The sequence below is a fragment of the Saimiri boliviensis genome, chromosome 3 (assembly GCF_048565385.1).
Source record: "Saimiri boliviensis isolate mSaiBol1 chromosome 3, mSaiBol1.pri, whole genome shotgun sequence".
NCBI lineage: Eukaryota > Metazoa > Chordata > Mammalia > Primates > Cebidae > Saimiri > Saimiri boliviensis.
In genome coordinates, this window is record NC_133451.1 from 174,729,705 (window position 1) to 174,743,337 (window position 13,633).

The window sequence follows — 13,633 nt, forward strand, 5'->3', positions numbered from 1 at the left end:
CATAGACTGTAAATATTTCTTGTTGATCAGAGTTGTATGTGCATCTGCTTTTGTTTCCTCTTAAGACAACTGCAGAAGTGTCATTTAAAACTCATGTAATTAGTAGCAACTTATTGTAAATCAGCTTTAAACCCTAATGGTTTCAAGGAGAGAGTTAGTTGCATGATTTATAGCTAAAATAATCAGCATTTCAAGCATAATACTTTTAAAAATGAAAAGTCAGATCTTTTCCATGCATTTCTTTTTAAAATTCTCTTCTTATTAGGGTAATTTTATGTTCCCCAACAAAAAATTCGCCTTCATTAGGCAGATGAGCATTCACAGAATGTAGTGGTTTGATAGTGCTAATGTTTTCATAACTCACATTTTTTTTTTCTTTTTTGAGACAGAGTCTCACACTATCACCCAGGCTGGAGTGCAATGGGGCAATCTTGGCTCACTGCAACCTCTACCCACTGGGTTCTAAACAATTCTCTTGCCTCAGCCTCCAGAGTAGCTGGGACTACAGGTGTGCATTACCACACCCAGCTAGTTTTGTATTTTTAGTACAGATGGAGTTTCACCTTGTTGGCCAGGCTGGTCTCAAACTCCTGACCTTGAGTGATCCATCTGCCTCAGCCACATTAAGTGCCAAGATTAAAGGCGTGAGCCACTATGCCTGGCTCTCACATCTTAACTTACATAATGATTTAATTTCTGTGGAAAATTTACCTGTCAATGCCTTCCTTTTTTTTATTGCATTTTAGGTTTGGGGGTACATGTGAAGAACATGCAAGATTGTTGCATAGGTGCACACATGGCAGTGTGGTTTGCTGCCTTCCTCCCCATCACCTGTATCTGTCATTTCTCCCCATGCTATCTCTCCCCAACTCCCCACCCCCCACTGTCCCTCCCCTATTTCCCCCCAACAGACCCCAGTGTGTGATGCTCCCCTCCCTGTGTCCATGTGTTCTCATTGTTCAACACCCACCTATGAGTGAGAACATGTGGTGTTTGATTTTCTGCTCCTGTGTCAGTTTGCTGAGAATGATGATTTCCAGGTTCATCCATGTCCCTACAAAGGACACAAACTCATCGTTTTTGATGGCTGCATAGTATTCCATGGTGTATATGTGCCACATTTTCCCTGTCCAGTCTATCATTGATGGGCATTTGTGTTGGTTCCAGGTCTTTGCTATTGTAAACAGTGCTGCAATGAACATTCGTGTTCATGTGTCCTTATAGTAGAATGATTTATAATCCTTTGGGTATATACCCAGTAATGGGATTGCTGGGTCAAATGGAATTTCTATTTCTAGAAATGGAAATAGAAATATTTCTTAATATTCTTTTTCTTCCAGAACATTTTTCTTCTTAGTGAATACAGTAGGTTACAAATTTATGTATATAAGGACTTAGAGAAAATATTTGTACTAACACATCAGGAATTATTACAAGCCAATAGTTAATTTGTACATGGTAATAATCAGTTTTGTTGTAAACTTTTAAAAATAAAGCTTCTTGTAATATTTAAGACACAATTTCAGTTATTTAAAGAAATGTTCTCGCCCACTTATTTTCAAAACTCACAGGAGCAGCTTCATCTGAGTATCCTAAAAATAGAGATTGATTTTATCTGCAAAAGATATTCATCCAAAGAGTCTCCTTGGTAACAGAGAACAACTGTTTTGGATAAAGATCTTATAAAATGTATAGTACAGACTTTACATCTTAGAGTACAGAACACTGAGCTCCAGAGGGGTTAGTAATATGTCTCTGAAAACATAGCTTGTTAGAGGTAGGGCGGAGAATATGGCTTAGATATTTAACCAGCACAGTTTTATTGTTTTTTCTTTTTGTTGCTGTTTTGCTTTTGTTTTGTACCTTTATCATATATATATATATATATATATATATATATATATATATATATAGTGAATACATGTGTATTTGTGTGTGTGTGTCTTATCTTATTTCACTTTTACAAGTATAGATTAATCTATCTCAGTGAAGGCTATTCAACACTCTGTCCCATGGTCTGCTTAGTGTCGTTGCTATAGCATTGAAGTCCAATTACATTTGTGAACTCATGGAGAGTTATATCAGGAAATCACTCACTTATGATTGTTGTTTGCAGGTTTCATTCTGGAATACTCAAATTCAAAAGTTTATGCTTACATGGATTTTTTTAAAAAACAAATTTAACTTTAAAAATTTTATTTATTTATTTTTGAAACAGAGTCTCACTCTGTCACTCAGGCTGTAGTGCAGTGGTACAATCACAGTTCACTGTAGCCTCAACTTCCCTGGCTCAAAAGATCCTTTCACCTCAGCCTCTTGAGTAGCTAGGAGTACAGGTACACACCGCTATAAACAGCTAATTTTTTATTTTTATTTTTACAGAGACAGGGTCTATGTTTCTCAGGTTGATCTTAAACTCCTGGCCTCAAACAATTCTCCAGCCTTGGCCTCCAAAAGTGCTGGGATTATAGACATGAGCCACTGTACCTGGCCCACTTACATGTTTTTAAATTGTTTGCTAATGACTTCTTGCAAGGCATATAACAATTATATTAAGGTTTTATATGTGTGTGTGTGTGTGTGTGTGTGTGTGTGTGTGTGTGGATATAATTATGTCCTCCCTATGACTACTTCTTGAAAAGAGTACTGTAGGCATCCCTGACCCATCTTGCATTTGTATAAACTGAAGAAATCAGATCCCAACCTCTCTTCTTCCTCAATACTCTAATTCTTACCACTTTCTATTAACATCTAGAATCTCTTCCTAGTACATATATTTTATAACATTTTCTGCCCATTAAGAGACTTGAGATCTTAAATATAAAGATTAAATGGGTCTTTGTGGTTTGCTCAAGGAGCTAAGAACTATTATAAATCATTTAATGTGTGAACATTTGTTTGAATTAGTGACTGCTCTGGGAAAACTGTAGTCAAATTCTTCACTATATCTCCTAGTAACATTCAAAATATAGGAAACAAATGGGATTAGTAAATTTTGCCTATTATATGTGGAGAAAGTGCTCTGTGTACATTTCCTAAAAGACGTTATCTAGATGACTCACAAAATGGAACATGCAGTGTTGACTAAATTACCATGAGAATTTTCCCTTCCAGAAATGATGCTTGCTTGCTAATTTAATATTATCCATGGAGAATAGAGACCTGTTTCTAGAGTCTACAACAAACCTTCACAGGGTGCATGGTGTGTGCTGAATAGAATACAGGCTCTGGGAATGCTGCGGTGAACAGATTCCCTGACATCCAGTGCACACGTTATCATAGGCAAAGGCAGCAGTAAGTACGTAAATGAATACATACAGACAGCAATTAAAGAGACTAGTAAGTGTCATGTAAAAGACAAATAGGTTAACATGAGAGAATGGCTGGAGTCTATTTCAGCTAGGAAAGACTTCTCTGAGAAGAAAACCCTTGAGTTGAGACTTGAACCAAAACATGGAAGAAGCAGAAGAATGTTCCTGGCAGTTAATCTGTGAGTGTTAAATCTCTGATGCAGGAATGAGCTCTGTTCGTTCAAAAGGCAAAATGGATAGCAGGGCACCTTCTGCAGTGATGGAGAGAGAGGGAATGAGATTGTGAGGAAGACAAGGAACTCACAGGCAATGGCCGATCATTTCATCTGATTACAACTGAAAGCCATTGAAGTTTTAAGCAGGTGACATAATCTGATGTATGATTTTACGCACATCACTTGGATTCTGTATGCTGAACTAAATGTGAGGGACAAAAACAGAGGAAAGAAATTAAATTGTGATGCTGTTACAGCAGCTCAATGAAAGATGGAAATAGCCTGTGTGAGAGTCATGTTAGTGGAGATGACAGCAAATGAAGTGGCTTGTTGACAGACCACATAGAGTGGGAGAGAAAGAATGGGATGAAGTATGACTCTTAAATATTTGATCTAATCCACTAGATGGGTGGTGGCTCCATTTAATGTAATGAATAAGATTTAGGGTGGAAAAAGTCAGCTTAGGGGGAGGCAGTTGAAATAAGTAACTTAATCTTGGCCATGCTAGGTTGGAGTTGCCTATTGGACTTCCAAAGGCAGATGCTGATGAGGTAGTTGGGTGTATAAACCTGAAACATAGGAGAATATTCTGCATGGAAGACATTAGTTCAAGAGTCATCTGTGTAAGCACAGCATTTAAAGTCATTAATAGGGATGAGGCAGAAAGCTTACATGGAGAATAAAGAATAATAGGAAAAAAAATCCTGGCATCACACTATTTAGAAGTTTGATGGGAGAGAAGTAGAGAAAAAATGCTAAGAAAGAACAGCCAGTGTTGTAGACAAGAAATCAAAAGACGGGATTTTTATGGAAACTGGAGAAGGAAATATTTCTGGCATCTAGGAAAACTCAATTAGTCAACAAGAATCAATGTTTAAATTTGTTGAGGATGGAAAAGTTGCCATAGACTTTGGCAAGATATAAATCATAGGTATCCCGGAAGGAGATGTTTCAGTGGGGTGGTGAGAATGGGAACTTGTTTGGAGAGGATTAATGAAAGGTGGAAATGTGTAATTAGCCATGCTGGCAATTTCCTTTGAAAATTTTGCCTTGAAGGTGAGCTCTATGCTTTTAGTATGGTGGTACTTGTAGAGACACTTAAGTATCTTCTAATAGATGGTCTAAGATATGGTTAGCGTATGGAACGACCTGGTAGAAAGGTAAGAGACATTGGCTGCAGAAGAGAAATGCTGTGGGGAACTTCTTTCATAATACAAGAAGGGACAACATCTGAGGACAAGTGGAGTGATAAAAGCAAGGTGGTTTCTACTATTGTAAGAAAGAAAGCCAAATATCTGGACCCCAGTGCAATTCAGATTGTGGAATCAGTGGCCAGAAAATGATGTGGCTTCCTTCTGCTTGTGTCCATATTCTCCCTCAAAGTAAGGGATGAGGGGCTGAGTTCCAGAGATTTGAGGAGGAAAATGTGAGATTATTTTCTTAGTAAAGGGGGAAGTAAATTTACTTAGTAAAGTGAGATCTGATTTCCCAGTGTTGGTAAGTTAACAAGATTATGAACTTGTCGCTCCTAACAATTTCTGCCCCCGGTGAGGTAAACAAGGCATCAGAAAACTCTCACTTTTAAGCAGGTTCCAGATGTGCTTCCATAACTTCGTGGTTATGAATTTCTTGTCTGCTCCCCAAGACCAAACATATTCTAGCTCATATCGATCCTAGATTTTTCAGAGTTTTAAAATAATTCTAAATTTAGAGAAGGCTATGAAGGCTTGTCAATAATATCTCAACTTTTCCTAGCATTTCCTGGATAGAGGGGACAGTAGACTGTGTGGATGTTGGTTTTCTGGAACTTTTGTCTTGTTCTTATTTTAAGAATTTAGATAAGTCTGCTTTATATATATAAGTAACTTCTGATGAGTCAATGCTCTAAAACAGGGAGCACTGTGTAAATTGGTTAAAGATGATAGAATAAAGACATTGAAGGCCAGAGTGTTGTCTAAAGAACTCTCAACTGGGTCAATTTCTGAAGAAATCTTAGAGATGTTCCCGAAGATGGACACAAAACTCCAAGGAAAATATGCACCTAAATGATTGCTGAGAAGTGCTATTCCAATATGCTTACTAATAAACCACAGAAATAAGACATAGGTTGTTTGATATAACAAATAACTTTTCTGTACTTTGTCCCTCACCGCATCTCACAGAATCAACAGAATCTCCTTTTCTAGATGCTAAATCAGGGATTTTTTTATGAACTGAAGACTCAGTAGCACTGGCTCTACTCCTGATTGTCCCTCAGAAAATATAACCATGCATATGACTAGAAGGCAGTGACTAGAGTTAATATTCTATCATTCATATTTTGGAAAAATTTTAAAAAATCAACTCAATTTTTAACTTTGACATTTGGTATTATTTATGCCCACCCTTTATAATAATGTCATAAGTGAATATGTTCTTATTTCAAAATGACTTATTTGCAATGGAACTTTTGGAAGACAACCTATTCCTAAGTCTGGGTTTGCCTTTAATATAAATAAAATGCATTCACTTCTAAAACTCTTATTTTTTTAAACCCTAGCCCTGGTAATAAATAGTATGAGCACTTTACATGAAGTTTAGGCTTTGACCCACATTAAGCAGTATATATGTTCCCTGGTCTTTATAAAAAAAATCTGTGAAATTACTTATAATGAGACTTTCTGAACTCAAGATAGTAAGATGTATAGGACCATTTTCACTGAACTCTTGACACTGGCCATAAATGCATTAGTATCTCCATTTACTTCATAAAACTATCATTTACATTTATAGTATGCTTTTAGAAGGTATTTCTTATAATAAATGGACTTCTTCTCTGCTAGCTTTAAGCCAGGTATATCAACATGAAGTTCCCATACATATTGCTCTTTCACCTTTCCTGTAGGTATGGGGAAATGTAACGTTTGAACCTACAACTGATGCCAAGTGCAGTGGGTACTTAAGAAGGTGAATTAGACTTACAAATGCATATATCTCCTTTTAAATTGCAAAGCCACACTGCCAGGAAGAGTGACACTTCATTCAGCTCAGTCTTTGAGGGCAGAATATAATGGGAGACTCATACTTAAAGCAGTAACTCTGAGGGGCCAACGTGAATGCACCGCAGGCAGGGAGGACAGAAAGAACATTTTGGTGAAATACTGTCTCAGATGTGGCCTTTTCTAGAAACCCTTTTCCTGCTCTTTGAACCACTTATTTGACTTGTCATACAGCTTCATTTTTATGCCACTATTTACAGCATATTTGGCATTTTGCTGTCATGATCTCTTCACATATCTTTCTCTTCTACAAAACCAGAAGAGCCTCCAAGTTTACAACTCTGTCCCACTCATCTTTGGGTTTCCAGGACCTTGAATAGGAATATATATAGAATGAGTAAATTTACAACATGCCACTACACAAAACAGTATTTCTGAGAAAAATAATAGCAGATGCATTGGAGATACCAACCACCCAGTAGTCAAGAGAAATTCAGACCTGCACATAGTATACCATCCACAGATGCAAAACAATAGGCATTTTCAAAAAGTTTAGGGCTTTTCCCTGGGCTTGGAATTTATCCTTCTTTCAAGGGGACATGATGAAGGTTATGAGTGTCACTGCTCTCCACTTCAGAGATCAAGACTATGTAGCTTTAAATACTTTCGACTTTTGTGACAATGAAGGCCTATTGTTTTCATCATATGGTGAATCCTTAAGGCCCTATGACTTCATTTCTAGCTTCCTACTTACCAGCCACTCTGTCATACAAGGCCTTCTAGCAATCCAGAAAAAACAAACAAACAAACAAAAAAAACCACTTGATTCTTGCCAGATTTAGTGTGGGCTTCATGATGAAACTTTTATATATGCTGCAAACTTTGCCTAGAAAACAACCCCAATGTGGCCATTTCATTTGATCTAGTTAATTCCTAGTAGTCCTTTATGAATGGGTCAGTTCAAATCTCTTCCGTAATGTATTCTGTGACCTTCTAGTCAGTTTAAAATGCCCCTTGTCTGATTTCTAAGGGCATTCTCAAAGTATTTTTTTTTCTTTTTTCTTTCTTTTTTTTTTTTTTTTTGAGACGGAGTTTCGCTCTTGGTACCCAGGCTGGAGTGCAATGGCGCGATCTCGGCTCACCGCAACCTCCGCCTCCTGGGTTCAGGCAATTCTCCTGCCTCAGCCTCCTGAGTAGCTGGGATTACAGGCACGTGCCACCATGCCCAGCTACTTTTTTGTATTTTTAGTAGAGATGGGGTTTCACCATGTTGACCAGGATGGTCTCGATCTCTTGACCTCGTGATCCACCCGCCTCGGCCTCCCAAAGTGCTGGGATTACAGGCTTGAGCCACCGCGCCCGGCCTCAAAGTATTTTTTTTAAATTATTATTCAGAAGAAGCACAGATTTCTACTTAGAATCTTAGATTTGGAGACACAGATCTGGACTCAAATTTTAATTCTACCCCCACCTTAAAGTTCTGTGATCTTTATAAAGGTGCCTCTTGTATCTGTTATCTTCCCATCAAATTAAGATGGCAATACCTACTTCTTTGGGATAATACTAAGATAAAGTGAGATTATGCATGGCAAACAATTAAATGTTGTTAAATTTTTGGTACATAGGATTCTGGATTTTATTGTATTATTATACCTATTGCTTTTGTTTTTATTTTGATAGAATGTATCACATCTTATTACGATTTTGCCTTATTTAATATATTCCACATTTAACTTGAGGGCAGGGGTAATGTCTCGTTTCATTTTATGTCCCTGTATCGATGAATATATTACAATAACAGTACTAAGCATGGATTTAACATTCATCTCTTTTCTTAATCTATATTTTTATACCTTTTTGGACAAAACAACTATTCACCATCTTCTCAATGTATAACAAAGGAAGGGGAGAGAAAACACACTCATACATTCAAATAATTTACAGTTCACTAGGGAAAGAATAAGAAACTGACATAATTAGCTCTCAGTAAAAATCATCACTTTATATAGGTGAAGGGAAAGAAAGCAGACTACCATACTTCTTTTAGGAAAGAAAGATATTTACTTTGTAAGTTGATCTTTCAGATAGACAGAAAGCCCACAAATGAATAAAATGCCAACTTTACAGTTACATCTATGCAATTAATTTTGTCTCTACAAAGGCAGTTTTAGGCTAATGACTGTGTGTGCATGTGGGTGTGTATATGTTTGTATGTCTATCTGCCTATCAATGGTTTCTTTAAAAATATTTTACTTATTTTTGTTTGTGAAGTGTTAAACATGAGATAGTCAAATATGTTTAGATTCTGAATGTACCATTTTGAATAATAAAGTGATAAAATGTTCTCATCTGTAGTTTTTTCTTCTATTATTTTAATTCTAGGTTGATAAACTTCAAGGCACCAGGCAAGATAAATCATTTGAATTATTTGGAAATGGGAACCTTCTTTTAATGGCATACCTTTATCATAAATGCAACAATTAAAATGAGCTGTGGCTATGGATATTAAAAATTCAGTGGGGGTTTGGGAGAACCAGTGAGCAGGGGTCCTAACTTCTCATATCTCTCGTGGGACAAAAAGTTCTGTGGGGATCAGTGCCCTGGTTATAGGCTGGGGCTTTCTTTGCTTGCCTCCTGCTAATTTTGATGATGTTTTGTGACTTAATCAACTTGTTGGCTTTTTCCTAAATTCATAGCCCAATGATAGAGTTACAGTCACGGCTGCATTTTCAACCACCTCTATCTTGAGGTGAGATACTAGGATATCAAGAATGTCCTGGCTTGGGACCAAGGATGAAGGTTAGGAAGATGGATATGGATAGTTGGTGCCCTTACTTCAGTATCTTTTTTTCTGACTCTAAAACTCTTCCAATAAATATGTTCAGGATTTAAGAACATGGAAACTATTAAGGATTTAATTTACTGATGTGAGAGAATTGGATAAGATATTTTGCTGCCTAAATTCTCTAGCTCACTAAAAACGCTACTGAAGAGCTTATCATATTAGTACCTTCTTTCTCATACATCATCAACAAGATTTTTTTTTTAATAATGGTTTGTCTTCTGGGACCTACAACACATACCATGGCACAGGAACTTTTGAAAAAATATTATCGTCAAAGGTACTGTTCTCATTTTTCTTCCTTAGAAATAATAAGGTCGGAGGCATGGAAGTATCTGTGTTTTATAGCATGCGGTTGGCAATGTTTCAAACTACATGCTGCAAAACAGACACTCCAGCTCTGAAACAACCAATTTACAAAAAGTCATTTGCACTTCTTCAAGTTTCTAGACAGGATGTCGGGGTTACAGGCAAGGGCCCACCTTAGATAATTATTGATAGCCACAGAGTTGGAAACAAGGGAATCATGAAGCAGCACAATACATAGAGCACTTTTAGACCAGTGTCAACACTGGGGCTGACAAACAGTGTTTTCTTTAGCTTGCCTTCGTTGTAGAATGTAGACTGTTAGATCACTTAAGGCATAAATGGTGGTTTGAACTGTGAAGTCATAACCTAAACAGTCAATCATGTGCATTGCACAAATTACACCCAAGCACTCCGACTCAGTGTGTTAGTCTTAAAAACTTCAGTTTATGTACTCTAGACTCGTCTCTCTCTCTTTCTCACCATCTCCACTACCACTGTCTGAATTCAGTAATTGTCTCTAACTGGTTCTTGCCTCGATTACGAAAGCAGCCTTCAACTTGGTTTTGTCCCTCTAAAATCTGCTACCACATAGCCACCAACGTGATGTATTTAAAATTCAATTATGCCCGGCCACTTCACTCTCTCACAGCATCCCAAAGGTTCTCTACGATTTGCTGGGTAAAGTCCAAGGTCCTTATTCAGTTTCTTAACATCCAGGCCACACCTTTTTTTTTGGAGGGAATAAATGTCTTTATAAAGATTTCATATACACAGGTTTTCAGTTTTCTGTGTTGAAAGATAAAGATATTTCTAAATTTTAAAAGCTTTTATCAGATTATTTCCTCCAATACAGAAAATAACATAAAACATTTGAAGCTATTGCTGTCATATAAGTAGTAAAGTAGAAATTGTTTGGACTTTAGAAAACATTTTGTTTTTCATATATCACCTGCGTTCTCAGTCATATCTATCAGATATTAAAAGGGACTATAATATTACTACTTTATTAGGATATTGTAATGAATATAAGAAAGGAAGAACAGGATTTTTCATGTATTAAGTACTAATAAGTTTGGCTGCTTGTTAATATTATAGATCACTACTGGTAATTTTCACCTCTTCATATTTCTCAATGTTTGAAAATTTTCCACATCGAACACAATATTGCTTTACAATCAGAAAGTAAAAGACCAAAATATTTTTTAAAGGTAAATAAATAAGTTAGAATCTTAAAGTCACCAATAGATAAAACACCTTTGGTCTGTTGTACTATTAGAAAACTCAATAGCTGGCAAAGCTCCTTTGTGATATCATCTCTATTTACTTTAATGTTATTAGTATTTTTTCCGTAATTAAAAATAGGTATGTTGTTTTGAAATTCCCTGTCATCAATTAAAATAATAATTTTTGCTAGATCTTAATGGCAAAGAGCACATCACATTAATATTTGTATTCCAAGTAACAAGTACAGCGCTTAACTTACAGAAAAGTCTGGAAATATATCTGTAACTGAATGGATAGACTGATTTCCTGACCAGTTTCACTTTAGAGTAGGCAAGGCATGAAAGGAGTATGATATAAGCCAATGAGATAGAGCGTTTAATTTTCTTGTTGTCCTTTCTTGTTGAGTTTAGAGGTTATGAGACTAAAAATCCTTTTCCTCATAAGAGTAAGGAGTTACAGAAGAAAATTTATCTAACATACAGATTTTTTTCTTAAGTATAGTCTAAATATTTATCAAACATTGTTTATAAAGCTTAAATACAAATGATTCTTGCTTTTCACATTAATTGTATTCTCATTTCTGGTTCCAATATGGTGCTGCAGAAGCAAGCTGGCTTCGCTTCTCCCATAGGAATTGCAAAACAAATATACAGCAAGATGATCATGAGCAATATCCCAGAACTTAAATGTGAGTGAGGACGAAACAGTTCCCAGAACAACAGAGAAGAGGGAAAGCTCAGAGTGGGACATAGTAGTTGTGACCTACAGAGTTGCTCTCAACACTGAATCAGTGAAATCAGAGTCAACGTTCCAAGGGGAAATACAAGGTTAGGTTCCTGTGACCTTTCAATCAAACTATTTTCATCAACTGATGAACACATAACCTTGCTTTATATGTGTTTAAAAATGCATTATTTAATATGTATTTCTTATAAATAACTAATTATATAGGGATTTTGTTGTAATAAAAACTAGCAGAGAAGGGTCTACCATTTCCCTGATGCTGGATAATGTGACTGGAAATTTCCTTGGCTTTCAGCTTTACAACAATATTTTCTACTATGCTTAAAAAAATCAGTTCTTATCTCATGAAACTACAAATTGAGGCACAATTCCACCTCTTCCCTAGCTTCCTCATACACTGTACACATCACTGCAACGCTTGTTGAATGTCAACAAGTGTACATTTCAATATGGTAAAGGTAGTATTGAAGATAGTATCTTTAGTAAAATAGTTGAGTAAATGACATTGGCATAAATGTGTAGCCAGCTAGAGCAAAGACAAATTTGAATTCTAACATCACATCTTATATAAAAATAAATTAGAAGACAAGAGATAAAGATAAATTAGAAGAGAAGAGAAAAACAAATTGGAAGAGATATCTAATTTAATGAAGAAACCATAAAAGGAGCAAAAACTTGGAAATATTTTTGAAGTTATTTCTATATATGATAATACCCTAAACTATTAAATATATGAATACATTCATAAAAAATAAAACAATGAATTAAAATGGGCTTAGGCCTGTAATCCCAGCACTTTGGGAGGCCGAGACAGGTGGTCACGAGGTCAAGAGATCAAGACCATCCTAGCCAGCATGGTGAAACCCTGCCTCTACTAAAAATACAAAAATTAGCTGGGCATGGTGGTGCACACTTATAGTCCTAGCTACCTGGGAGGCTGAGGCAGAAGAATTGCTTGAACCGAGGAGGTGGAGATTGTGGTGAGCCTAGATCACACCACTGCACTCCAGGCTGGTGACTGAGCAAGACTCCAACTCAAAAAAAAAAAAAAAAAAAAAAAAAAGAGAGACAAATTGATTAAAAAATATATGCTTGTATCTTAAAAAGACCTGATAAAAGCCTTTATAAATCAGTAATAAATACATTAATAACATTTTAAAAGACTTTATTTTTAAAGCAGTTTTAGATTCACAGCAAAGTTAAAAGTAAGATACAGAGGTTTCTCACATACCACCTGTCTCTACACATGCATAGCCTCCTCTATTACCAACATCTTCTACCAGAGTGGTGTATTTTTTTAACTGATAATCCTACATTGACACATCAGAGTCACCCAATTTCCATAGTTTACATTAGTGTTCACTCTTGATGTTGTAAATGTATAATGAGAGGTACCCATCATTATAGTATCATTCAGAATATTTTCACTGTCCTAAATATCCTCTGTGTTTTGCCTAGTCAATCCTCTTAATACCCCAACCCTGAGCAACCATATATCTTTTTACTATCTCCAGTTTTGCTTTTCCCAGAATGTCATATAGCTGGAATCATATAGTATGTATTCTTTCCAGATTGGCTTCTTTCACTTAGTAAAATGTATTTTCATGGCTTTAAAGAGGTGTATTTATGTATTTAATGGTTTTAAAAGACATGTATTTCTATGTCTTTTCATGGTTCAATAGCTCATATCTTTTTAGCATTGAATAATATTCCATTGTTTGGATGTACCATAGTTTATCCATTTACTCACTAAAGGGCATCTTGGATTTTTCCAAGGTTATGTAATTATGAAGAAAGCTGCTAGCACAGCTGCAAGTTCTTGTGTGAGTGTAAGTTTTCTACTACTTTGGGCAAATACAAAGAGCTGAATCATATGCTAAGAGTTGTGGTTTTTAAAGAGACCACTGAACTTTCTTTCAAAGTGGCTGTACCATTTTCACTCCTCTAGCAATGAATGAAAGCTCCTGTTACTCCACATCCTGACCAGCATTTGGTGTTGTCAGAGTTCTG

The 13,633-nt window shown here is 36.1% G+C and overlaps 1 protein-coding gene and 1 pseudogene across 1 annotated transcript in view; one reads left to right on the forward strand and one right to left on the reverse strand.

The window, feature by feature from the left end:
* The window catches only part of GALNTL6 (polypeptide N-acetylgalactosaminyltransferase like 6), a 1,203,768-nt gene that overhangs the window by 560,882 nt on the left and 629,253 nt on the right, over positions 1-13,633 (reverse strand). The gene's annotated exons all lie outside the window — the stretch shown is intronic.
* LOC104652996 (ubiquitin-conjugating enzyme E2 N-like) overlaps positions 11,471-13,633 on the forward strand; it is a 61,462-nt pseudogene continuing 59,299 nt past the window's right edge.